General features: G+C 41.0%; 1 long non-coding RNA gene across 1 annotated transcript; it reads right to left on the bottom strand.

Annotated features, from left to right (window-relative positions):
• On the bottom strand, positions 1-27,920 carry LOC109864479 (uncharacterized). Its single transcript, XR_002251457.2, has 3 exons — positions 27,850-27,920; positions 27,682-27,748; positions 1-677 (listed from the first exon to the last, which is right to left on the bottom strand). It is a non-coding gene; the product is annotated as an uncharacterized LOC109864479 (long non-coding RNA).

Consider the following 27,920-nt stretch of genomic DNA (forward strand, 5'->3'; position numbering starts at 1 on the left):
AAATGTACAACAATTTTAATATCAAGGTTCTCAATAAGCCATGAATTGGGGAAAGAAATAAAAGTCTAATTTCAGTTTGGAGAAAATCATTATTTCCACAATTAATTGCATTTTCTGTGGGGCAAAGGTGATAATGAATTTTGCTCAAGGAGACACACAGACACACAAAGAGGCACACCAATATACATACACACATAAGAGTTCAATAGTCTTTTTGCCTTCAGTCCTAAAATCATTTAATTCTATCATGGGACTTGTGAAACTTCCTCCTGGGAAATAAATCATTTCCATTATCCTGCCTCTTCCATTTTGTATATTAAAATCAACTAATTTGTTATATCTGTTAAATGAATGTCACTTTGATATTCCCAAGAATGTAAAGAAAACAATACATTTTTTAAGACCCCTAAATATTTCTTTAAAACAATCTAATATCCTCTTATGGTCAGATCAAAATGATGTACACAGAACTACACAACATGTTAATCATTCCAAAATAGACTACAGATGCATAAAACCATTTGTATTTGATACACGTTGCACCCCCCCCCCCTTCTCCCTGCTGAGTGTTGTGAGGTTATACCCTGTCTCCCTCTCTTCATTCCTGGTCCACTTCCATTGTTAGTCACCTTGTTTATTGGCTGGAGCAGCCGTGCCGTACTGGACATCATCTGAAACTACAAACGACAGGATGCAATAAGCTGGAGAATAGCAGCAATCTGAGGAAAGTTCTCCATTCACTAGAGCTCCCTAACTCTCTGTCTTCTTATCCTGAGCAGAAAATAAAAAAATCAATAGCAGCTCACCGGGCTTGATAAAAGCACTGGACAGGGAGAGTGGCTGCGCTGGATATAGTAAATTAAAGTGATCAAAATTTTCCAGTCGACTCAGCCCGCAGCCTACATAAACTAACAACCCTGTCTCCACAGCTGCCTGTCACCCAACCTCTCCCCACTGTCTTTTCTCTCTCCCCCCTCACCTTCATTTCTGTATTTTCTTACTTTCACTATCCTTTTTCTCTCTCTCTCTCTTTCCTTCCACCCCTTACTGTATTTCAATTTTAGCAGTGTCTTAGCCTTTTGGCTCCTGAGTATTCATGGTGGCAGGTGCCTTCACACACGTATACACGCATGCACACACATACACAGGCACACACACAGATACACAAACGCACACGTGCACACACACACACACACACCACAAACAGGTATTAGTTTCATGAGAGTGCTGGTTGGGTGTGATTTCCCTTTAAGAGCTGTGGGTTTGGAAGTGAGGTGTTACCTGGCCCGTTCCATGAATGTATTTGATTTCTTTGACCTACAGTAGCCTGACATGGACAGTGTCCAAAGCCAGTGCCATGTTCTCAGAGAGGAGCTAGGCTTGGATCATATGATAGTATTTGACCTTCACAAAACAACAGATTCACCATAGTGTTTGGGAAAAGATGACACACCCACTGTAAAAGCACTTATCTGAAGAACTATTTTTGAAAGCACAACACTTACAAAGAACATGTACCGTAATGGTTCACATGAATAGATTTTGTAGAAAAAACGTTGGCATTTCCTGAAGATTTCAATGATTTATAGTCCCAAATTGGTTCAGCAACCATGGCTACATTCTCCTCCCAATATGGACGTGAAAGCAAAAGTATAACAATCCTAGCCAATTATTTTTTGTCCAGGTGACTGACTAAGTAAATGTTATGCATGTACAAACATGTGTAAAATCCTCAAACAGAGGCATGACCCTAACCCTGACCCATATACAGTATCAGTCAAAAGTTTGACCACACCTACTCATTCAAGGGTTTTTCTTGATTTCTACTATTTTCTACATTGTAGAATAATAATGAAGACGTCAAACTATGAAATAACACATAGGCAATCATGTAGTAACCCAAAAGGTTTTAATCAAATCAAAATATATTTTATACTTGAGATTCTTCAAAGTAGCCACCCTTTGCCTTGATGACAGCTTTGCACACTCTTGGCATTCTCTCAAACAGTGAGGAATGCTTTTCCAACATGAGGAATGCTTTTCCAACATTCTTGAAGGAGTTCCCACATATGCTGAGCAATTGTTGGCTGTTGTTCTTTCACTCTGCAGTCCAACTCATCCCAAACCATCTCAATTGAGTTGAGGTCGGCTGATTGTGGAGGCCAGATCATCTGATGCAGCACTCTATCACTCCTTCTTGGTCAAATAGCCCTTATATAGCCTGGAGGTGTGTTGGGTCATTGTCCTGTTGAAAAACAAATGATAGTCCCACTAAGCGCAACCGAGATGGGATGGCGTATCGCTGCAGAATGCTGTGGAAGCCATGCTGGTTAGGTGTGCCTTGAATTCAAAATGATTTCACAGACAGTGTCACGAGCAATGCACCCCCACACCATAACACCTCCTCCTCCATGTTTCACAGTGAGAACCCCACATGCTGAGATCATCCCTTCCCCTACTCTGCATCTCACAAAGACACGGCTGTTGGAACCAAAAATCTTTGGACTCATCAGACCAAAGGACAGAGTTCCACCGGTCTAATGTCCATTGCTCGTGTTTCTTGGCCCAAGTAAGTCTTCTTCTTATTGCTGTCCTTTGGTAGTGGCTTCTTTGCAGCATTTTTTTTTTGAATGGCACCGGCTGCCGTTTTACGGTCTCTTAACCAATTGTGCTATTGTGTGTGTTTTTTTTTCTTCGTTATTTGTAACTGATTTTGTACATAATGTTTCTGCCTCTGTCTCTAATGACTGAAAAGAGCTTCTGGATATCAGGACAGCGACCCACCTCATATTGGAAGAAGATTTTTTCTTTAATGAGTTGGACACAAACAATATACTTCAGACACCCGACAAGAACAACATCCCAGTCATTCGGAAGGAGAAAGAGACAGAGATATCGGGGAAGGAGGTCGGGATGTCTTGTAAGGATCTGACGGCGAATGGTTAATCTGCCTCTACCATCAGTACTATTAGCCAACATACAATAACAGGATAACAAAATAGACGAGCTACGATCACGAATATCCTACCAACAGGACATTAAAAACTGTAATATCTTATATTTCACCGAGTCGTGGCTGAATTACGACATGGATAAAATAAAGTTGGTGGGTTTTATGCTGCATCGGCAAGATAGAACAGCTGCCTCCGGTAAGACAAGAGGTGGCGGTCTATGTATATTTGTAAATCACAGATGGTGCATGAAATCTAATAGTAAGGAAGTCTCAAGGTTTTGCTCACCTGAGGTAGAGTATCTCATGATAAGATGTAGACCACATCTATATTTTTCGTAGATGTCTTTTTACCACCACAAACCGATGCTGGCACGAAGTCTGCACTCAATGAGCTGTATATGGCTATAAGCAAACAGGAAAATGCTCATCCAGGGGTGGCACTTCTACTGGCCATGGACTTTAATGTAGGGAAACTTAAATCCGATTTATGCTAAGCTACAGGACTGTTTTGCTAGTAGAGACTGGAATATGTTCCAGGATTCTTCCGGAGTCATTAAGGAGTACACCATATCAGTCACTGGCTTCATCAACAAGTGCATCGGTGATGTCTCCACTGTGACCGTACGTACATACCCCAACTAGAAGCCATGAATTACAGGCAATGTCCGCACTGAGCTAAAGGGTAGAGCTGCCGCATTCAAGGAGTGGGACTCTAACCCGGACGCTGATAAGAAACCCTGCTATGCCCTCCGATGAACCATCAAACAGGCTAAGTGTCAATATAGGACTAAGATTAAATTGTACTACACCGGCTCCGAGGCTCGTCGGATGTGGCAGGGCTTGAGAACTATTACAGACTACAAAATGGAAGTACAGCCGCGAGTTACCCAGCGACTCGAAACTACCAGACGAGCTAAATTACTTCTATGCTCACTTCAAGGCAAGAAACACCGAAGCATGCATGAGAGCATCAGGTGTTCCAGATGACTGTGTGATCAAGCTCTCTTTAGCTGATAAGAGCAAGACCTTTAAACAGGTCGAAATTCACAAGTCCGCGGGGCCAGACTGCTTACCAGTATGTGTACTCTGAGCATGTGCTGACCGACTGGCAAGTGTCTTCACTGACATTTTCAACCTCTCCCTGTCTGAATCTGTAATACCAAAATGTTTTAAGCAGACCACCATAGTCCCTGTGCCCAAGAACACTAAGGTAACCTGCCTAAATGACTACCGACCTGTAGCACTCATATCTGTAGCCGCCAAGCGCTTTGAAAGGCTTGTCATGACTCATATCAACACCATTATCCCAGAAACCCAAGACCCACTCCAATTTGAACACCGACACAACAGATCCACAGATGATGCAATCTCTATTGCACTCAACACTGCCCTTTCCCACCTGGACAAAAGGAACACCTACAGTTGAAGTCGGAAGTTTACATACACTTAGGTTGGCGTCATTAAAACTCATTTTTCAACCACTCCACAAATTTCTTGTTAATAAACTATATTTTTTGCAAGTTGGTTAGGATATCTACTTTGTACATGACACAAGTCATTTTTTCAACAATTGTTTACAGACAGATTATTTCACTGATTCACAATTCCAGTGGGTCAGAGGTTTACATACACCAAGTTGACTGTGCCTTTAAACAGCTTGGAAAATTCCAGAAAATTATGTCATGGCTTTAGAATCTTCTGATAGGCTATTTGACATCATTTGAGTCAATTGGAGGTGTACTTGTGGATGCATTTCAAGGCCTACCTTCAAACTCAGTGCTTGACATTGCTTGACATCATGGGATAATCAAAAGAAATCAGTCAAGCAAAAAAATTGTAGACCTCCACAAGTCGGGTTCATGCTTGGGAGCAATTTCAAAACACCTGAAGGTACCATGTTCATATGTACAAACAATAGTACGCAAGTATAAACACCATGGGACCACGCAGCCGTCATACCACTCAGGAAGGAGACGCGTTCTGTCTCCTGGAGATGAACGTACTTTGATGCGAAAAATGCAACTCAATCCCAGAATAACAGCAAAGGACCTTGTGAAGATGCTGGAGGAAACATCCATAAAAGTATCTATATCCACAGTAAAACGAGTCCTATATTGACATAACCTGAAAGGCCGCTCAGCAAGGAAGAAGCCACTGCTCCAAAACCGCCATAAAATAGCCAGACTACTGTTTACAACTGCACATGGGGACAAAGATCGTACATTTTGGAGAAATGCCCTGGTCTGATGAAACAAAAATAGAACTGTTTGGTCATAATGACCATCATTATGTTTGGAGGAAAAAGAGGGAGGCTTGCAAGCCGAAGAACATCATCCCAACCGTGAAGCACAGGGGTGGCGGCATCATGTTGTGGGGGTGCTGTTCTGCAGGAGGGACTGGTGCACTTCACAAAATAGATGGCATCATGAGGAGTGGCCATCACAGAGCCCTGACCTCAATCCTATAGAACATTTGTGGGCAGAACTGAAAAAGCATGTGCGAGCAAGGAGGCCTCAGTTATACCAGCTCTGTCAGGAGGAATGGGACAAAATTCACCCAACTTATTGTGGGAAGCTTGTGGATGGCTACCCGAAAAGTTTTACCCAAGTTAAACAATTTAAAGGCAACAATACCAAATACTAATTGAGTATATGTAAACCTCTGACCCACTGGGAATGTGATGAAAGAAATAAAAGCTGAAATAAATCATTCTCTCTAGCATTATTCTGACATTTCTCATTCTTAAAATAAAGTGGTTATCCTAACTGACCTAAGACCGGAAATTGTTACGTAGATTTATTGTCAGGAATTGTGAAAAACTGAGTTTAATTGTATTTGACTAAGGTGTATGTAAACTTCCGACTTCCAACTGTAGCTTGTTTCTGGTCACAGGTTAAGAATGGTTAAAAAATTACAACATGCACCTAAAATTAACCTTACAATTAGTAGTGTTGGGCGATCTGGAAAGCCTTAGCCAGTCAATAAATAATATATTAATACTCGTGGGAACGGTTTTCATCTTTAGCTCACAATCTGTGGATAATATATGATTAGAAAGATTTTAAAATGTTGTAAAACGTCACAGCACAATTGAAAAATATATGGCACATGGAAACCAGGGTGGTCTATGGTTATAGGTGGGATGGGCTGAGAGTGGCTGAGGGTTGGGATTAAAGAGTTGGTAATGTATTGTTGTTATATAAAAAAGTACCATGTACTGTATGTAAAATGTACAGTTGCAAAAGTATTCACCCCCCTTGGCATTTTTCCTATTTTGTTGCGTTACAACCTATAATTTAAATACATTTTTATTTGGATTTCATGTAATGGACATACCTGAAATAGTCCAAATTGGTGAAGTGAAATGAAAAAAATTACTTGTTTCAAAATATATTTAAAAAAATACAACGGAAAAGTGGTGCATGCATTTGTATTCACCACTTTCCTATGAAGCCCCTAAATAAGATTTGGTGCAACCAATTACCTTCAGAAGTCACATAATTAGTTAAAGAAAGTCCACCTTTGTACAATCTAAGTGTCACATGATCTGTCACATGATCTCAGTATATATACACCTGTTCTGAAAGGCCCCAGAGTCTGCAAAATCACTAAGCAAGGAGCACCACCAAGCAAGCAGCACCATGAAGACCAAGGAGTTCTCCAAACAGGCCAGGGACAAAGTTCTGGAGATGTACAGATCAGGGTTGGGTTATAAAAAAAGATCAGACACTTTGAACATCCCACGGAGCACCATTAAATCCATTATTAAATAATAGAAAGAATGTGGCACCACAACAAAACTGCCAAGAGTGGGCCGCCCACCAAAACTCACAGACCAGGCAAGGAGGGCATTAATCAGAGAGGCAACAAAGAGACCAAAGATAAACCTGAAGGACCTGCAAAGCTCCACAGCGGACCACTTTATGCTGTACACTCCACAGAGCTGGGCTTTACAGAAGTGGCCAGAAAAAAAGCCATTGCTTAAAGGAAAAAAATAAGCAAACACATTTGGTGTTTGCCAAAAGGCATGTTGGAGACTCCCCAAACATATGGAAGAAGGTACTCTGGTTAGATGAGACTAAAATTGAGCTTTTGGCCATCAAGGAAAACTCTATGTCTAGTGCAAACTCAACACCTCTCATCACCCCGAGAACAACATCCCCACAGTGAAGCATGATAGTGGCAGCATCATGTTGTGGGTATGTTTTTCCTAGGCAGGGACTGGGAAACTGGTCAGAATTGAGGGAATGATGGATGGCGCTAAATACAGGGAAATTCTTGAGGGAAACCTGTTCAAGTCTTCAAGAGATTTGAGACTGGGACGGAGTTCTACCTTCCAGCAGGACAATGACCCTAAACATACTGCTAAAGCAACACTCCAGTTGTTTAAGGGGAAACATTTAAATGTCTTGGAAGGTCCTAGTCAAAGCCCATGTTTGACGTTGGGGATGGTGTTCTTGGGGTCATAGGCAGCATTCCTCCTCCTCCAAACACGGCGGGTTGAGTTGATGCCAAAGAGCTCCATTTTGGTCTCATCTGACCACAACACTTTCACCCAGTTGTCCTCTGAATCATTCAGATGTTGATTGGCAAACTTCAGACGGGCGTGTATATGTGCTTTCTTGAGCAGGGGGACCTTGCGGGCGCTGCAGGATTTCAGTCCTTCATGGCGTATTGTGTTACCAATTGTTTTCTTGGTTACTATGGTCCCAGCTGCCTTGAGATCATTGACAAGATCCTCCCTTGTAGTTCTGGGCTGATTTCTCACCATTCTCCTGATCATTGCAACTCCACGAGGTGAGATCTTGAATGGAGCCCAAGGCAGAGGAAGATTGACAGTTCTTTTGTGTTTCTTCCATTTATGAATAATCGCCCCAACTGTTGTCACCTTCTCACCAAGCTGCTTGCGATGGTCTTGTAGCCCATTCCAGCCTTGTGTAGGTCTACAATATTGTCCCTGACATCCTTAGAGAGCTCTTTGGTCTTGGCCATGGTGATTGCTTCTGTGGACAGGTGTCTTTTATACAGGTAACAAACTGAGATTAGGAGCACTCCCTTGTGTGCTCCTAATCTCAGCTCGTTACCTGTATAAAAGACACCTGGGAGCCAGAAATCTTTCAGATTGAGAGGAGGTCAAATACTTATTTCCCTCATTAAAATGCAAATCAATTTATAACATTTTTGACATGCGTTTCTCTGGATTTTTTTGTTGTTATTCTGTCTCTCCCTGTTCAAATAAACCTACCATTAAAATTATAGATTGATCATTTCTTTGTCAGTGGGCAAACATACAAAATCAGCAGGGGATCAAATACTTTTTTTCCCTCACTGTAGGTAAAATGTATGTGCTGTATATGTAGCAAGAAATCTGTAAAAAAAGAAACAAAGATATTTGTCCTTCGAAGAGTGGCAGTGGAGGGGTTCAATAAAACTTTTTTTTAAAGGGCTTGTAAGTAAGCATTTCACTGTAAGGTCTATACCTGTTGTATTCGGCGCATGTGACAAATACAATTTGATTTGACTTGATTTGACAATGAATGCCTGATTCACGCAGTCTCCTCTTTGAAGCATTACTTGAGGCTGGTAACTCTAATGCACTTATCCTCTGCAGTAGAGATAACTCTGGGTCTTCCTTTCCTGTGGCAGTCCTCATGAGTGCCAGTATCATCATAGCGCTTGATCATTTTTGTGACTACACTTGAAGAAACTTTAAAAGTTCTTGACATTTTCCAGATTGACTGACCTTCATGTCTTAAAGTAATGATGGACTGTCGTCCTCTTTGCTTATTTGAGCTGTTCTTGCCATAATATTGACTTGGTCTTTTATCAAATAGGACTATCTTCTGTATACCACCCCTATCTTAACACAACTGACTGGCTCAAACACATTAAAAAGGAAAGAAATTCCACCAATTAACAGGCCCACCTGCTAATTGAAATACAATCCAGGTGACTACCTCATGAAGCTGGTTGAGAGAATGCCAATAGTGTGCAAAGCTGTCATAATGCGGCTACTTTGAAGAATCTCAAATATTAACTATATTTTGATTTGTTTAACAATTTTTTGGTTACTACATGATTCCATGTGTTATTTCATAGTTTTGATGTCTTCACTATTCTTCTACAATGAAGATTTTTTTTAAAAAATGGAATGGAACCATATTGCCAGCTTTGGACAAATGGTGGCCTTCAGTAGCTCTTAAATGAAAGTACATTTGGAAAGTATTCAGATTCCTTAACTTTTTCCACATTTTGTTACGTTATAGCCTTATTCTAAAATCGATTCAATATTTTTTTTAGCATAACTGAATAGTGCACTGGGCTTTCATGAGTTGTCTTACAAAATGCAATTAATCAATTACAGTAATGCAGTAGACAGCTGACTCATAAGGCTAAGGAGGCCAACCCCTTGCAGCGACCCTTGGCATTCTGTCCTGAGAATAGTGAGTAGGGATTAATAAGGATTGACCAATCAGCTCTAGTCTCTAGGTGATGGAGCTTTACAAGAAAACACAGTGGCTGTGCTCCTTCTTTGTCTCTCAACAGCAACAACCCATATTATTCCAAGTCGTTTTTGGTAGTAGGCGCCATGTTCAGGCTATACGATTCCACATAACATGTTGTGTACTTTTGATCGCCTTCATCTATGTTTTGATGATCGTGAGCTGTGATGTGGAGGCCTGTTTGTAGATGACCCTTTACTGCCCCTACTTGGGTGTTAGGACTGTGGGGTAGGGGGAGAGAGAGAGAGGGTGTCTGTGTGTGTGTGCCTTGGTGGTTGCGTGCTTTAGTGCGTGTGTGTGTGTGCAGCCTGCACTAGTTATGGCCTAATAGCCAGCTGACCTACAAAAGGTCAGACAGCCTTGAGACACTTAAACCCAGCGGTAACCCCAAGCGCCCTGCAGTCTCTCCGCTTAGCCCAGACCAACCTCCCTGCCTTCCCAGGGAGAGAGGTCATGTCCTGGCCAAGCTGCCACTCCTACAGCCCCCAGCTCCAGTCTCCACACACCCACCCAGCTACCAATCCGGCTCCTCTGTCCACATCTGAACCACTCTAACTCACAACTCTGCTGTGATCTCTCAATACACATCACTCAATATGTGACAATAGCACTTATTTTGGATTGTCCATCTGTAGTCTACAGACTATCAGTAACATTTAAATTAACTATCTATTAACACTAATCCTAGCCCTAACCCTAACTTTAACCGCTACTTTAAACCTAACCCTAAACCTAACCATAATCTTAGAAAGCAGTTGCTTATCAACAGATAGTGTATTGATAGTATGACAGAGCACAGACGGACTATCCGGACTATCCAAATAAAGTGTGACTGTACAATATGTTATTTTACTTTATAATGTTGTTTAAAAAAGTGTTTAATAAAAAAAAATGTAACGTTTTTTTCTTTATGTCAATTGTTTAATGCCCTGGCATGTTGGAATTTGTATCATTTAAATTGAATAATTAGTTTAGCATATTTAGCCTATAATTTGCACACTGATTTACATTTCATTTACAGTGTAAAATATTAATTGCTGCTATACAGAAATAAAATTAAATATTTACTGAACAAAAATGTCAACACAACATATAAAGTGTTGGCCCCGCATTTAATGAGCTATAATAAAACATCCCAGACATTGTCCATATGGAAACAGACGCCTCACTGGTCCTCAATTGGCAATTCCCACAAAACACCAGTCTCAACATCAACAGTGAAGAGGCGACTACGGGATGCTGGCCTACTAGGCAGAGTTCCTCTGTCCAGTGTCTGCGTTCTTTTGTCCATCTTAATCTTTTCTTTTTATTGGCCAGTCTGAAATATGGCTTTTTCTTTGCAACTCTGCCTAGTAGGCCAGCATCCCGGAGTTTCCTCTTCACTGTTGATGTTGAGACTGGTGTTTTGTGGGTACTATTTAATGAAGCTGCCAGTTGAGGACCAGAAAGGCGTCAGTTGTGCACCGGGGCCTCCCACTCCTCTTTCTATTCTAGTTAGAGACAGTTTGCGCTGTTCTGTGAAGGGAGTAGTATACAGCGCTGTACGAAATCTTCAGTTTCTTGGCAATTTCTCGCATGGAATAGCCTTCATTTCTCAGAACAAGAATAGACTGACAAATTTTAAAAGAAAGTCTTTAAAAATCTGCCGTTTCCAGCTACAATAGTAACAATGTCTACACTGTATTTCTGATCAAATTGATGTTATTTTAATGGACAACAAATGAGCTTTTCTTTCAAAAACAAGGACATTTCTAAGTGACCCCAAACATTTGAACGGTAGTGTAGATTGACACTAGCCTCATCAGAAACACAAATTACTCAGACATGCCATGTGTCATTAATGTGTCAGAATAAAACTGTAAAACATTTTTTTAAGTCTACATAAAAAAACATAAAATAAATCCAAGGAAGCCCAGACATACAGTACCAGTCAAAAGTTTGGACACCAAGTCATCCAAGGGTTTTTCTTTATTTTTACTATTTTCTACATTGTATAATAATAGTGAAGACATGAAAAACACAAAATAACACATATGGAATCATGTAATAACCCAAAAAGTTTTAAACAGATCCAAAAATATGTTATATTTGAGATTCTTCATGTGTCGGTCCTCTTGAGAGCCAGTTTAATCATAGCGCTTGATGGTTTTTGTGACTGCACTGGAAGAACCTTTCAAAGTTCTTGACATTTTCCAGATTGACTGACCTTCATGTCTTAAAAACTTCTTATGGATCATATCCCGTTAACGGGATCGATTTGACAAATTCCGGTGAAATGGCAGAGCGCCAAATTCAAATGAGTTATTAGAAATATTTAACTTTCATACAATCACAAGTGCAATACACCAAAATAAAGCTTAATTTATTGTTAATCCAGCCACCTTGTTAGATTTCAAAAAGGCTTTACGGCGAAAGCAAACCATGCTATTGTCTGAGGACAGTACCCCATAAAACAAACACATGTCAATCATATTTCAATCCGCCAGGAGCGACACAAAAGTCAGAAATAACGATATAATTCATGCCTTACCTTTGAAGATCTTCTTCTGTTGGCACTCCAATATGTTCAATAAACATCACAAATGGTCCTTTTGTTCGATTAATTCCGTCGTTATATTCCCAAAATGTCCATTTACTTGGAGCATTTGATTCAGTAAAACACCGGTTCCAACTCCGTTCCAAACATTTCAAACAACTTTCCTAATCCAACTTTAGGTATTTTAAAATGTAAATAATCGATACAATTTAAAAGATGGGATAAACAGTGTTCAATAGCTGATAAAATCAAAGTGGAGCGAGCTTCAGGACGCGCTCCCCAAACAAGAGTCCACTTGGCTCGACTACCAGAAAGGAAAGGGCTACTTCTTCAATACTCAAATGAAAAACATCAACCAAATTCTATAGACTGTTGACATCTAGTGGAAGCCATAGGAACTGCAACCATATTTCTATTAAAATGGGCTTGCCATAGAAATCTAATGGAAAACAGATTTCCCTGGATGGATTGTGCTCGGAGTTTCGCCTGCTAAATCAGTTCTGTTATACCCACAGACATTATTCAAACAGTTTTAGAAACTTCAGTGTTTTCTATTCAAATCTACTAATACTATGCATATACTAGCTTTTGGGCCTGAGTAGCAAGCAGTTTACTTTGGGAACGCTTTTCTTCCGGATGTAAAAATACTGCCCCCTATCCCAGAGAGGTTAAAGTAATGATGGACTGTCGTTTCTCTTTGCTTATTTGAGCTGTTCTTGCCATAATATTGACTTAGTGTTTTACCAAATAGGGCTATCCACCCCTACCTTGTCACAAAACAACTGACTGGCTCAAACGCATTAAGAAGGAAAGAAATTCCACAAATTAACATGCACACCTGCTAATTGAAATGCATTGAAATGCATTCCAGGTGACTACCCCATGAAGCTGGTTGAGAGAATGCCAAGAATGTGAAAAACTGCGTCTTAAGGATTGGCCCCTTTTGTAAATGATCTCCTAAAATGACATACCCAAATCGAACTGCCTGTTGCTCAGGCCCTGAAGCAAGGATATGCATTTTCTCGGTACCATTTGAAAGGAAACACTTTGAGTTTGTGGAAATGTGAAAGGAATGTAGGAGAATATAGCACATTAGATCTGGATAAAGATAATACAAAGAAAAAACCAACCATTTATTTGTATTTTATTTGTCCCATCATCTTTGAAATGCAAGAGAAAGGCCATAACGTATTATTCCAACCCAGGTGCAATTTAGATAGTGACCACTAGATGGCAGCAGTGTACGTGCAAAATGTTAGTGTGATCCAATGAATCATTGCATTTCTGTTCCAACTTTTGTATCAAGACTGCCCGAATGTGCCTAATTTGTTTATTAATACATTTTCATGTTCAAAACTGTGCACTCTCCTCAAACAATAGCATGGTATTATTTCACTGTAATAGCTACTGTAAACTGGACAGTGCAGTTAGATTAACAATAATTTAAGCTTTCTGACAATATCAGATATGTCTATGTCCTGGGAAACGTTTTTGGTACTTACAACCTCATGCTAATCGCATTAGCCTACGTTACCTCAACCATCCAGCAGAGGACACACCAATCCTGAAGAAGATTTATGGCCAATGTTGGCTACTTTGAAGATTTGTTTAACAATTTGTTGGTTACTACATGATTCCATATGTGTTATTTCATAGTTTTGATGTCTTCACTATTCTTCTACAACGTAGAAAATAGTTTTAAAAATGGAATGGAACCAGTAGGTGTGTCCAAACTTTTGCTGGTACTGTATACAGCCAGCTTCAGACAAATGTTGTCCTTCAGTAGCTCTTACAGTGCATTTGGAAAGTATTTGGATCCCTAACTTTTTCCACATTTTGTTAGGTTACAGCCTTATTCTAAAATTGATTAAATCAATTGTAACACAATACCTTGAAATTACAAAGCAAAAACAGGTTTTCAGAAATGTTATTAAGAAACTAAAACGGAAATATTGGATTTACATAAGTATACCATTTACTCAGTACTTTGTTGAAGCACCTTTGCAGTGATTACAGCCTTGATTCTTCTCGGATATGATGCTACAAGCTTGGCACACCTCTATTTGGGGAGTTTCTTCCATTCTTCTATAAGGTTGGATGGGGAGCGTCACTGCACAACTATTTTCAGGTCTCTCCAGAGATGTTTGATCGGGATCAAGTCCGGGCTCTGGGTCGGCCACTTAAGGACATTCAGAGACTTGTCCCGAATCCACTTTGGCGTTGCCTTCGCTGTGTGCTTTGGGTCATTGTCCTGTTGGAAGGTGAGCCTTTGACCCAGTCTGAGGTCCTGACCACTCTGGAGCAGGTTTTCTTCAAGGATCTCTCTGTACGTTGCTCCGTTCATCTTTCCCTCAATCCTGACTAGTCTCCCAGTCCTTGCCGCTAAAAAACATTCCAACAGCATGATGCTGCCACCGCCAGGCTTCAACGTAGGGATGGTGCCAGGTTTCCTCCAGACATGACACAGAGCGTTCAGGACAAAGAGTTCAATCTTGGTTTCATCAGAACAGAGAATCTTGTTTCTCATGGTCCGAGTGTCACGGTTTTCGTCGTCTGAAGAAGAGGAAGCGGAATCATCGGACCAAAGCGCAGCGTGATAAGTGTTCATGCTTTTTATTTTAACTGAACACTATAACAAAAATAACAAAGAGAATAACCGAAGCCGAAACAGTCCTGCAAGGTGCAAAACACTAAACAGAAATTAACTACCCACAAAAACCATGTGGGAAAAAGCTACCTAAGTATGGTTCCCAATCAGAGACAATGATAGACAGCTGTCCCTGATTGAGAACCATACACAGCCAAAACAAAGAAATACAAAAACATAGAAAAAAGAACATAGAATGCCCACCCAAATCACACCCTGACCAAACCAAAATAGAGACATAAATAGCTCTAAGGTCAGGGTGTGACACAGAGTCCTTTAGGTACCTTTTGGCAAACTCCAAGCAAGCTGTCATGTGCTTTTTACTGAGGAATGGCTTCCGTCTGGCCACTCTACCATAAAGGCCTGATTGGTGGAGTGCTGCAGAGACAGTTGTCCTTCTAGAAGGTTCTCCCATCTCCACAGAGGAACTCTGGAGCTCTGTCAGAGTGACCATAGGGTTCTTGGTCACCTCCCTAATCAAGGCCCTTCTACCACGATTTCTCAGTTTGTCCAGGAGACCAGCTCTAGGAAGAATCTCGGTGGGTCCAAACTTCAATGCTGCAGACATTTTTTGGTACCCTTCCCCAGATCTGTGCCTCGACACCATCCTGTCTCGGAGCTCTACGAGCAATTCCTTCGACCTCATGGCTTGGTTTTTTTCTCTGACGTGCACTGTCAACTGTAGGACCTTATATAGACAGGTGTGTAGCTTTCCAAATCATGTCCAATCAATTGAATTTACCACATGTGGACTTCAATCAAGTGGTCGAAACATCTCAAGGATGATCATTGGAAACAGGATGCACCTGAGCTAATTTTCAAGTCTCATAACAAAGGGTCTGAATTCTTATGTAAATAAGGTTTCTGTTTTTTTCTGTATAAAAAATGGTTTTCTATTTGTCATCATAGGGTGTTGTGTGTAGATTGATGAGGATTTTTTTGGGAATATCATCCATTTTAGATTAAGGCTGTAACATAACAAAATGTGGAAAAAGGGAAGGGGTCTGAATACTTTCTGAATCCACTGTATATTCAGCCTGTGGCAACCATACACCATGCTCAACGCTGTACTATTTGAATCTCTTTATCAAGAAAAAGGATTGCAATTGCAAATGTCAGTGGTGGCAATCCAATTGAAAACAGTTGGCAGTCCTATGTTTAAGCAGTGATTTACCAGTTAAAACCTTAAGGAAAGATTACCCCGTTCACCCCTTCTTTAAAGCGTGCATGCAACATGCTCAGGATGTAATGACTAAATCCTCTGAAACTATTTCCTTAAGTGTTTCTGTAGAGACATGCGATGGCAAATTAATTGTGGGTTTTACTGTACGGTGCAAAGCAGTTCAGGAAATGAACTTCAATTAATGCTAAGCCTTAGGTCTGTTTGATTTAGACAAGCCTTAGGTCTGTGTGATTTAGACAAGCCTTAGGTCTGTGTGATTTAGACTGTGGAGTATACTGTAAATTAAGTATAACTATAATGAACTCAATTGAATGGCTCAGCAATATATGTTGTATGTTAATTATGTGAATGACTAGACTCAAGAACTGGAATACAATGTGATCCATGATCTTACTGGATGCTTTCATTTAAGTTCATGTGTTCATTAAAAAAATACAGGTTTTCCATGTGTACATTTGATTATAGTAATCCTATCAATAAGAAGGATGTTTTAGAATGTGGGTGTGTGTGTGTGTGTGTGTGTGTAGGGATGTTTTTGTATCCTGGCTGCAGGAGCTTATAGTGATGCTTTTCCCTCATCAATACCCAGCATGCTCTGGAGACATGGCCCTCTGTAGATGCTGACATTGCCTGTCCCCTCCCACCACACACACACACACACACACACACACACACACACACACACACACACACACACACACACACACACACACACACACACACACACACACACACACACACACACACACACACACACACACACACACACACAACCACTCTTTTAAATAATTTCCTAGCACATTAACCACAGCTAAGCCACTAACTGATCCATGACAGATATGAGGAGCAACTTGAGCATGCTAACAGGGTTCTATTCTTTTCATCTATTTATTTATTGTCTCTCGTTTTAGAGATAATATTTTGTCTCTGTTAACAGGCCTCTAGACGCTGGTCGGGTATTAATTAAAATCGAAATACTAAATATTGATTGATACGTTATCAGTGCATAGCAGTTGGTCCTCGGGCTATTGATCCGCCCTGTGATTTATTATCATATTTAAGAAAAATCATTTTGTGTGATTATAAGAGGTAATGGACTTTTAGTGAGGGTTGTAATTCTTGTTTGTATCACGTTTGTTGTGTGGGAGGCGGGAGACGATTTCTCAATCGCAGTCGGAGATCACCGATATCCTTGGAGCTGCTCTCCCTTGCGTAAGAGAAAGATCCTGGCCTCTGTCATTGGGAATAATGGGTATTGGGATTACCTCTTTAATCACAACAAAGATTAACAGATGGTATGAGAGCAGTTATTAGCAAACATCTTGCACTCATCAAATCAATAAGTTGATTTGTAATCAGGTTGTTGGTGGGTGTAGGTGGAAAGGGGAGCCGGGGACTGTTCCCAGTGAAAGATCCTGGCAATCAGAGGCTTCTGTGTAGCAATTACCTCTCAGCAAAATAGGTGCTCTTCCTCTTCAATCTGGCAGGCCTCCAAAACACAAGGCAGACAGATAGGAACATGGAACATTAACACACCGACACATACACTGCATGAGTAACCCTGTTTCTGAAACACCCTCGGATGCGATTGATACATTTCCATGTCAGTGTTCTAACATGTCAGAATATCTCATGACGTTGTGAAGTGTCTTTGTGAAATACGAGACCGGTGTCTCTATGTTCTTAGAAAACAAAATGGCAAACGCTGCACGCTTCCGTGAGGAATTAACGTTACTATAGAATCGAAAGACGAGGATTCCACAGCCAAGTGTAAGGAGAGAGAGAGAGAGAGAGAGAGAGAGAGAGACAGAGAGAGAGAGAGACAGAGAGAGAGAGAGACAGAGAGATAGCAGACTGGGGACCTGGCAAACCCAGACATGAATTCAACAAGTCAAGGACTACTTACACAAAGCTGTTTCCAGCTGTAGCCTCAGTGACCTGGGCTTTAGCGCCATCATTTTAATAAGCCTTTTGATTCATATACACCACGTTGTTCTAATTGATGCTGTCTCTTTATCATGGTAATGCTCTACTCTGCCTTTTCACATGCAGAACCCACAGTGCTGTCTGCAGCTCTTTTTAGTTTTTTGTTGTTGTTATTGCATGCTGCACATATGAATGTCAGACACACAACTGTCCATATTAGAGGGGGGGAGCGCTTTTTTGAAAAGAGACAGTTTTGTTCTCTCTGTGAGATTTCTGAATCCAGCTCGGTTTCTTTTTTTGTATTATATTATATTATACTCGATAATTATGCTGTCTCATGCTTGTACTGACTACAACTATTTAATTTTTCTCTGTTGGATCTGACTCTGGGAGAGGTAGATGCAAATCAGTAAAAAGGAGAAATTGAAGAAACAAATTCTGTTAAACTTGGGGCGGCAGGTAGCCTAGTGGTTAGAGTGTTGAGCCAAAAACCAAAATGTCGCTGGATCAAATTCCTGAGCTGACAAGGTAAAAAACATGTTGTTCTACCCCTGAACAAGGCAGTTAACCCACTGTTCCCTGGTAGGCTGTCAATGTAAATAAGAATTAGTTCTTAACTGACATGCCTAGTTAAATAAAGGTTACATAAAAAAATATTTAAAAAATGAACTACCAATTTTCTCCATCTAAGATCATTGCAGTGTTCAATGATTTATGCGGATTAGTCCCATGGCCTTTAGCATTTCACTTTGGTGAGCAACACCCTTTTCTCTCTCTATTCACTGGCTTCCAGACAACTTCCAGACAACACATTTGTTCACATTGAGGAGTATCAGCTTAAGTGACTTTTTGCTTCTGCTTTTAGGGCACCCAAGGGCTGCCGAGCTTTCGAGCATTTCAATAGACCCTACTTGTTCGCATTGAAACCCACCTCCGTGGTAGAGACCAAGGGAGTTCAATTAAACATGGCTGATGCAGGATAAGGTAATGTGGATTGAAAGGAAACAGTCATTGGAGGAGAGCTCGCAGAAACACAAATTTTCCACCTTAGCGGATTGGTGCATTCATTACAACAAGAACTAACTACTCATGCGTGAAGAATCTATGTGGGCAATCGCTCTCCTTCTTTCTCTCTTTCGCACTCTTTCTCAGACACCACGAGTGCATGCACGCACGCATGCACGCATGCACGCACGCACGCAAGCGTGTGCACACATACACGTTGTTAGCCCATACCCTCTACAAACAATGCCTTAATGTTGTGATATTCATTTCTAATAAAACACACAGTTAGTTAAGTCACCTGAGCACTATCCGTCCCTCCCGACACTGTCAGATATGCACTTACCAAGGCCAAGGGTGCCAAAACAATGACAGTCCGGGGTAACTGATGCTGTTTAAAAATTCAAAGGCCTCTATTGAACAGACAATGTGGCACACATACCACTGGTCTAGAGACCTCAGATCCCTGCCCCCCCCCCACCCCCCCAATGGTCTGCCTCCTGTCCAACACAGACAGTCTCTGTCTCACGATCTTCGACCACTTTAAGTGCATGTCTTATGCTAACATGCCTCTCTCGCTCTAGACGCCTCCGATTTAAATTGGGTACGTTTAGCATCACATACTGTATCTGAACTTTACGTTACAATTATGAACAGGGAATTGTCACTATGCGGAATGTTGGTGTATAAAGCATCAACTGTCATTTTTCGCAAGGCCCTCTTCACTAGTTCACATCTCTTAATATCGATTAAACAAACAAACGTAAAATTATTTATAATGTCCGTGCCATTTTTTTCTGAAACACACTTACACATTATAGACTGAAATGCGCAAAACTATTTTAGATGCATGTGCACGCACAAAAGCACGCACAGAAAGACACACACAGACGAAGATGCAGGGAGACACACATAAGCACACACGCGCACCGGGTGTCACTTGTCGAGTGGTTAATATCTTTCCAAGGTCAGGCCTGGCAAGGAATTCCAATGCGATTAAGTGTCATCATTGAGGCTTTAGCCCTTTTCTGCTCATTGTTCTTGGAAATGGCATTAGAGTCACAGCTGACCAGACCAAGGCCTCAAAGTAATTGCTGTACAATCTCTCCTCCACACCGGCTACGTTCCCTCAACGCTGGATATATCTAACGGCCACCTCTACCACACACATATACTCCATACACACGTACGCACGCACACACGCACACACGCACAGATGTGTTCACACACATGCAAGCACCCACTTGCACGCACGCACGCACGCACACACACACACAAAAAATCATGGTAATGCATTATGAGAATCGCTGAAAAATTGTTATTAAACTCAGTTATGCACTAGTGTCTTTTCCCTGCATGAGAATCTGACTGGTTAAGTTAAGGCCTAAGGTTTGGGATAGGGTTGAAACAGAAACGACTTGACTGTTAAGTTTAAGCATGACTTCTGAATGGTTAAAGGAAGGCAGGAAAAGGTCTCCACAAAAACAAACAAAAACACAACACTACATAATAATGCTAATTTAGGCTTCATTAAATAGGTCTCAACAACATTTTTGTATTTGACTACATTTTAGGTGTACATTCTGCTTTTTGGTGAAGATTTTCTGGCCATAGAATGCAAGGATTACATCGTTTGAGGGCAAAAAATTTAAGAATAATGGCTTACTGCAAGGAGCACAAGCTAGAGACAAGGCTTTTATGAGTCATTTTATGGATAAGAAATGATACTGATATGATGTGAGAAGACACTTGTGTATCTGGGAAATAAACATGTATGTCAATAATAATGACTCATCTGCAAATAATGAGATATGATCAAGCTAGTTAGATAGCTATAGCCAGACAGTGTATTTTAATTGATAAGACTTGTTGTATGACACAACAGATGTACACTGAACTAAAATATAAACGCAATATGTAAAGTGTTGGTCGCATGTTTCATGAGTTGAAATAAATGGTCCCAGAAATGTTCCATATGCACAAAAAGCTTTGTTTCTCTCAAATTTCGTGTTTTTGAGCATTTTTGAGCATTTCGTGTTTTTGAGCATTTCTCCTTTGCCAAGGTAATCCATCCACCTGACAGGAAAGCTTATCAAGAAGCTGATTAAACAGCATGATCACTACACAGGTGCACCTTGTAGTGGGGACAATAAAAGGCCATTCTAAAATGTGCAGTTTTGTCACACAACACAATGCCACAGATGTCTCAAGTTTTGAGGGAGCACGGAATTGTCATGCTGACTGCAGGAATGTCAACCAGAGCTGTTGCCAGGTCATTGAATGTTCATTTCTCTTACATAATCATCATTGTTTCAGAGAATTTGGCAGTGCGTCCAAATGGCCTCACAACCGCAGACCAAGTGTAATCACGTCAGCCCAGGACCTCCACATCCAGTTTTTTTCACCTGCAGGATCTTCTGAGACCAGCCACCCAGGCAGCTGATGAAACTGTGGGTTTGCACAACAGAATAATTATTGCACAAACTGTCAAAAACCGTCATAGGGAACTCATCGTCCTCATCAGGGTCTTGACCTGACTGCAGATTGGCATTGTAACCGACTTCAGTTGGCAAATGCTCACCTTCGATGATCACTTGCACATTGGAGAAATGTGCTCTTCACAGATGAATTCCAGTTTCAAATTGACCGGACAAATGGCAGACAGTGTGTATAATGTTGTGTGGGCGAGCGGTTGCTGATGTCAACGTTGTGAACAGAGTTCCCATGGTGGCGGTGGGGTTATGCTATGGGCAGGCATAAGCTACGGACAATGAACACAATTGCATTTTATCGATGGCAATTTGAATGCACAGAGATACTGTGACGGATACTGTCACGAGATCCTGAGGCTTAAGCAATTGCATTTTATCGATAGCAATTTGAATTCATGGAGATACCGCGACGAGATCCTGAGGCCCATTGTCGTGCCATTCATCCACCGCCATCACCTCATGTTTCTGCATGATAATGCACGGCCCCATATCGCAATGATCTGTACACAATTCCTGGAAGCTGAAAATATCCCAGTTCTTCCTTGCCCTGCATTGCCACCAGACATGTCACCCATAGAGCATGTTTGGGATGCTCTGGATCGACGTGTACGACAGCGTGTTCCAGTTCCCGCAAATATCCAGCAACTTCGCACAGCCATTGAAGAGGAGTGGGACAACATTACACAAGCCACAATCAACAACCTGATCAACTCTATGTGAAGGAGATGTGTCGTGCTGCATGAGGCAAATGGTGCTCACACCACATACTGACAGTTTTTTTTATCCACTCCCCTACCTTTCTTTTTTGGTATATGTGACTAACAGATGCATATCTGTATTAACAGTCATGTGAAATCCATAGATTCGGGCCTACTGAATTTATTTAAATTGACTGATTTACATATTTGAACTGTAACTCAATAAAATCCTTGAAATTGTTACATGTTGTCTTCAGATTTTGTTCAGTGTACAATGAATGTTAGCTAGCTAGCTAGAAATATTGTTTCCCACTAAGTAAACGATCTAGCCATTGGTGCTGCAGCCAACAAGCTAACTAGCTAACCAAAATATTGCTAACTACCACATGGAAATAATTCGGCAAATTTGACCATATATAGCTAGCTAGTCCCTTTCTGACCATTGTACTGTGGACCCAAGATTAGCTAGCTGGATAGCTAGCTAATAAACATTAGCTATCCCAACTGTGACTTAGCTAGTCATCCATGATCTTGATCTTCCCTGGTGAATTTGCATAAACCCGACCGACAAGAATGTCACAGTGCAGCACTAGTGAAAATTGAAAACTATTTTGATATCCTGGCACCGGATTAATTCCTGACTGGAATAGCTGGTCCAATGTGAAATAGAGTTCAAATTTTGTTTATCGACAGTACAATATCCAACAGGTGAGCAGATTGTGCACTAAAATCCGATAACTTTGAACCATCATTTTCAAGCATTCCTGTCACGTCCTGAACTTAGAGAGCCTTTTTATGTCTCTATTTTGGTTTGGTCAGGGTGTGATTTGGGTGGGCATTCTATGTTCTATTTTTTTGTATTTCTTTGTTTAGGCCAGGTATGGTTTTCAATCAGGGACAGCTGTCTATCGTTGTCTCTGATTGGGAATCATACTTAGGCAGCCTTCTTTCCCTGTTGTTTTGTGGGTAGTTGACTTTGTTACAGGCATTATAGCCGAAGTTAAGCTTCACGGTCGTGTCCTTGTTTTATTGGCTACATTTCTATAAATAAAAGGAATATGTACGCTCGTTAGGAGCTGCACTTTGGTCCACTTATTCCTTCCAGGAAGACGGCCGTGACAATTCCAAAAGAGCATGTTGACAGGTAGCCGTCCCTCTTTGTGTGTTATATCAAGGATACAACATCTACCTTGACAATTATATTACTGCAGATAATTTTTATGATGTATTTAGCTGTTGTATGTAGAAAGGTTTGGAAAAACAGGGAAACCTTTGCCTGTGACCTGTAAGTTAAGTGCTTTGGTTTGGAATAGGTTTTACAACAAGAAAACTAAAAACGAGTGCCTAGCAATGTATACTCGTGGCTTGCTAGAGTGTTTTTATATATTTTTTGCCCCTAATGGCCATTATTCACGTAATCTCCCGATGGGGACCTGGATGAACGTGTGTGTGTGTGTGTGTGTGTGTGTGTGTGTGTGTGTGTGTGTGTGTGTGTGTGTGTGTGTGTGTGTGTGTGTGTGTGTGTGTGTGTGTGTGTGTGTGTGTGTGTGTGTGTGTGTGTGTGTGTGAGCACACATGCACACACACACGTGCACACATGTGTTGATACAGTTATCTCTTCACATCACGAGCACAGAAAGCTGCCCCAACACACGCTCTCACATACAAACTGCTTTATCTTCAAAGAGATGCTCCTGATTTCATACCTGCGAAACTCACAGCATTATTTCATATTCAGTCACTCGTCACTGAAATCTTTTTTTCTGTAGCAATGCCAGAATTTGACATGTACAACTTAGCAAGAAAAATAACTACATTATGAAAAGATAAGAACACATCTATGACACTCTGAATGTGGTGAAAATATACAGGATATAGGGCCTAAGTGATCCAGACTACAGTAGCAGGGAGCAGTGTTCACTAGGATGGCAAAACGTTCTGGAGTGTGAAAGGTTAAAGTATGGGACAGGCTCTGTATTGGTTCATCCAAGATGATTTTGAGTGTAAAGATGGTCTAAGAGATTCTAGTAGGGCCCATCATTCTACTCCCAGGAGGATTCATTCAAGTTTAGCACTGACTAAGCGAACTTTGACGACTCCCATTTCTCAGTCAAGAGTATAGTCCGAGTCAGGATTGGGGTCAATTCCATTTCAGGTCAATTCAGAAAGTAAGCCAAATTCAAATTCTAAATGTTCCTCGTTGAAAAGCATTGAAGAGAATTGGAATTTCTGTGTACTTCCGAATTGACTGGAACTGAAATGGAATAGATACCAACCCTGGTCCGATTATAATCTGCCATAGCCCTGACCCCTGGGACAAGGATCAGAATCACACTATGATGAAACTGACACATTGCGTTACGTGACATTACATGCCACAGGAAGAACAACGGCAAGAGTCCGGTATAACCTTTTCACCCCCCCCCCCCAAAAAAACGATATTTTGCCAACTCATTCATACTGTATCTGTCTTCAGGGGCGATCATCTCTTGTTTCTCCACACGTGCCACAATATTGTCTGACACTGACAGATCCACCAAATATGTTTTGTTTGTGTGCTGAGCTGGTAACACACGGGTCCTGTCAATGCGTCCGGTTGCATTTGGTACACTGCCTATCACGACCAATTTGACACGTTGTTCTTTCTTGAAAACGATGAACATTTCACTGCGTCTCCCGTGCCAACTCAATGTCCAATTACACCCAAGCTACAAATTTAATTACAGTAACAGATTAAATTGGTCAACTCAATTCATTTTAATAAGGCTTGATTGGGCTAGTCAGATCAAATTTGACTCATCTCTGGTACAAGACCTTTGTTTCCTTTTTAGTTAATCTTGCCTAATTTGAAACAGTGTAAACATAAACTCAACGTGCAATTTTGTGTCAAATCACTTAATATTGATTATGCTATGACATCTGATAGGTAAATCAGACAGTATTGTTAGTATAAATATACAGCCAAATACCTAGCAAGCTAGCACACAGTGTTGCTAACTAGCAAGCTAGCTAGTTAGCCAGCACACAGTGTCACACCAGCTTCCCGCCTGCTGTGCTAGAGTGAGGCGGGGGCAACCGGTACACAATGTCCTTCACCCCCGTTTGTCGGGCACACTCAAAAGTGTCACACAGGCATGCAGATGTGTTGCTCGTGGAGGTTCATGCAGGAACCAATGGGATGCTCGGAGACACAGGAATGCTCCAAATTGCGTGCTGCAGTTGCACACTATTGCAAGGATCTGGCAACAGGTGTGTGTGTGTGTGTGTGTGTGTGTGTGTGTGTGTGTAATTTATACAGTGCCAGTCAAAAGTTGACACACATACTCATTCCAGGGTTTTTCTTTATTTTTACTAATATAGAATAATACTGAAGACTTCAAAACTATGAAATAACACATAAGGAATCATATAGTAACCAAAAAAGTGTTAAACTAAATATTTTAGATTCTTCAAATTAGCCACCCTTTGCCTTTGACAGCTTTGCACACTCTTGGCATTTTCTCAACCAACTTGTTGAGGTAGTCACCCGGAATGCATTTCAATTAACAGGTGTGCCTTGTTAAAAGAAAATGTGTGGAATTTCTTTCCTTCTAATGCGTTTGAGCCAATCAGTTGTGTTGTGACAAAGTAGGGGTGGGATACAGAAGATAGACCTATATGGTAACAGCTCAAATAAGCAAAGAGAAATGACAGTTCATCATTACTTTAAGACATGAAGGTCAGTCAATCTGGAAAGACCCAGAGTTACCTCTGCTGCAGAGGATAAGTTCATTTGACTTACCAGCCTCAGAAATTGCAGCCCAAATAAATGCTTCACAGAGTTCAAGTAACAGACATCTCAACATAAACTGTTTAGAGGAGACTGCGTGAATCAGGCCTTCAGGGTCAAATTTCTGCAAAGAAACCACAACTAAAGTACTCCAATAAGAAGAAGATACTTGCTTGGGCCAAGAAACACAAGCAATGGACATTAGACCGGTGGAAATTTGTCCTTTGGTCTGGAGTCCAAATTGGAGATTTTTGGTTCCAACCGTCATGTCTTTGTGAGATGCGGTGTGGGTGAACTGATGATCTCTGCATGTGTAGTTCCCACCGTAAAGCATGGAGGAGGAGGTGTTATGGTGTGGGGGTGCTTTGCTGGCTACACTGTCTGTGGTTTATTTAGAATTCAAGGCACACTTAACCAGAATGGCTACCACAGCATTCTCCAGCGATATGCCATCCAATCTTGTTTGGGCTTAGTGGGACTATCATTTGTTTTTCAACAGGACATTGACCTATCAAACCTCCAGGCTGTGTAAGGGCTATTTTACCAAGGAGAGTGATGAAGTGCTGCATCAGATGACCTGGTCTCCACAATCACCCGACCTCAATCAAATTGAGATGGTTTGGGATGAGTTGGACCACAGGGTGAAGGAAAAGCAGCCAACAAGTGCTCAGCATATGTGGGAACTCCTTCAAGACGCTGGAAGAAGCTGGTTGAGAGAATGCCAAGAGTGTGCAAAACTGTCATCAAGGCAAAGGGTGGCTACTTTGAAGAATATAAAATATATTTTGATTTGTTCAAGACTTTTTTGCTTATTTCATAGTTTTGATGTCTTCACCATTATTCTACAATGTAGAAAATAGTTTTTTAAAAATAAAGAAAACCCTTGAATAAGTAGGTGTTCTAAAACCTTTGACGGTTAGTGTATATATGTGTGGGTCGGTGTGCGTGTACACATGCATGCACAGCCAGATCACCCTTGTTACAAGTAAGTATTTGACTTCCATCCATTTCGGGAGGGGATGTGGAAAGTGGTCCCTAGGGGCAACAGTGAGCACTGTTACCGTCAAGTAAATGTTGGTTTTGCTAGGGCTTTGTGGATGGGGTTGGTGGGTGAGTGTAAGCATCTGCCTCTGATTAGGAAGTAGTTTTAAATATTTTAGTTTTAAGCCCTATCCCAAACCTTGACCCTTACCTTCACCATTCGGAGTTAAATGCCGAACCTTAAGAATTGAATTCCTGAACTTAACCTTAAACACTTCGAAATTTGACTTTTGAGAAACATGGGGATGGATGTCTAATGCTGTGCCTGTGAGAGCTGGGGTTGTGGTGTGGTGTCCTGAAATTGAAACAATAACCACAGATTTAAATATATCAAGCAAATAGATTCCGAGTTCCATGACATGAACTGGTGTGTGTCTGTTATATAATACATCTGCTCTGAGATGTGACCCACTGCTGGTTTAGTCCTGACTTTGGGCTATGACAAACCAATACAAAATAATTTGATAAAATAGACCACTGGGGTAATCTATGTACTGGATTTCGTAATATATTTAATCAACAAAGCCCAGCAAGACAATTTACTTCAGAGCTGTGGCCTATGATGAAATGTTTAGCCCCAGACAAAACTATGCGCATTGGTGAGGGAGGTGGCTTGTAAAACGCATCCTATCGGATTAGAAATCACAATAGCACAAGTCACAGCAACGGGAACTCTCTCTGTGTTTTAGCAAATTTGAGACATGAATAACGAAACATTGACTACTGCGGATATTCCCCTCAAAATACTGTGATGAATGATGATGTATTACCTCCAACAGATAAATGACCACCCCACACAAACACGTTTCTGTTATAACACAGCTACATAGGATAAATGACGAAGATTACTTTAATTTTCTTATTCGTCCCTATGCATGCAATAGGCTACATCCCCTTTACAACGACTAGGATTGTAAAAGCAACACTTTACCTTCAAGTCCCATTGTAACAGTCTCGCGGCCCCCTGTGTATCCTTTGAAGTAGATACTGTAGGCTATCTGTTCATCGCAGGGTGTTTGGAAAGAGTATGGAATACAAGTCAGCCTGTACATGTTATGTTAACAATACAGTACTAGCAGTAGAAGTGCCCTGTTCTTACCTTACGACACAAATCCAGGGGGAAAGGACTAAAACGGTTGTTTGGGTGATTACATGTTTCTTGTTTGCCTC

Source organism: Oncorhynchus kisutch, linkage group LG2, assembly GCF_002021735.2.
Source record: "Oncorhynchus kisutch isolate 150728-3 linkage group LG2, Okis_V2, whole genome shotgun sequence".
NCBI classification, from domain to species: Eukaryota; Metazoa; Chordata; class Actinopteri; order Salmoniformes; family Salmonidae; genus Oncorhynchus; species Oncorhynchus kisutch.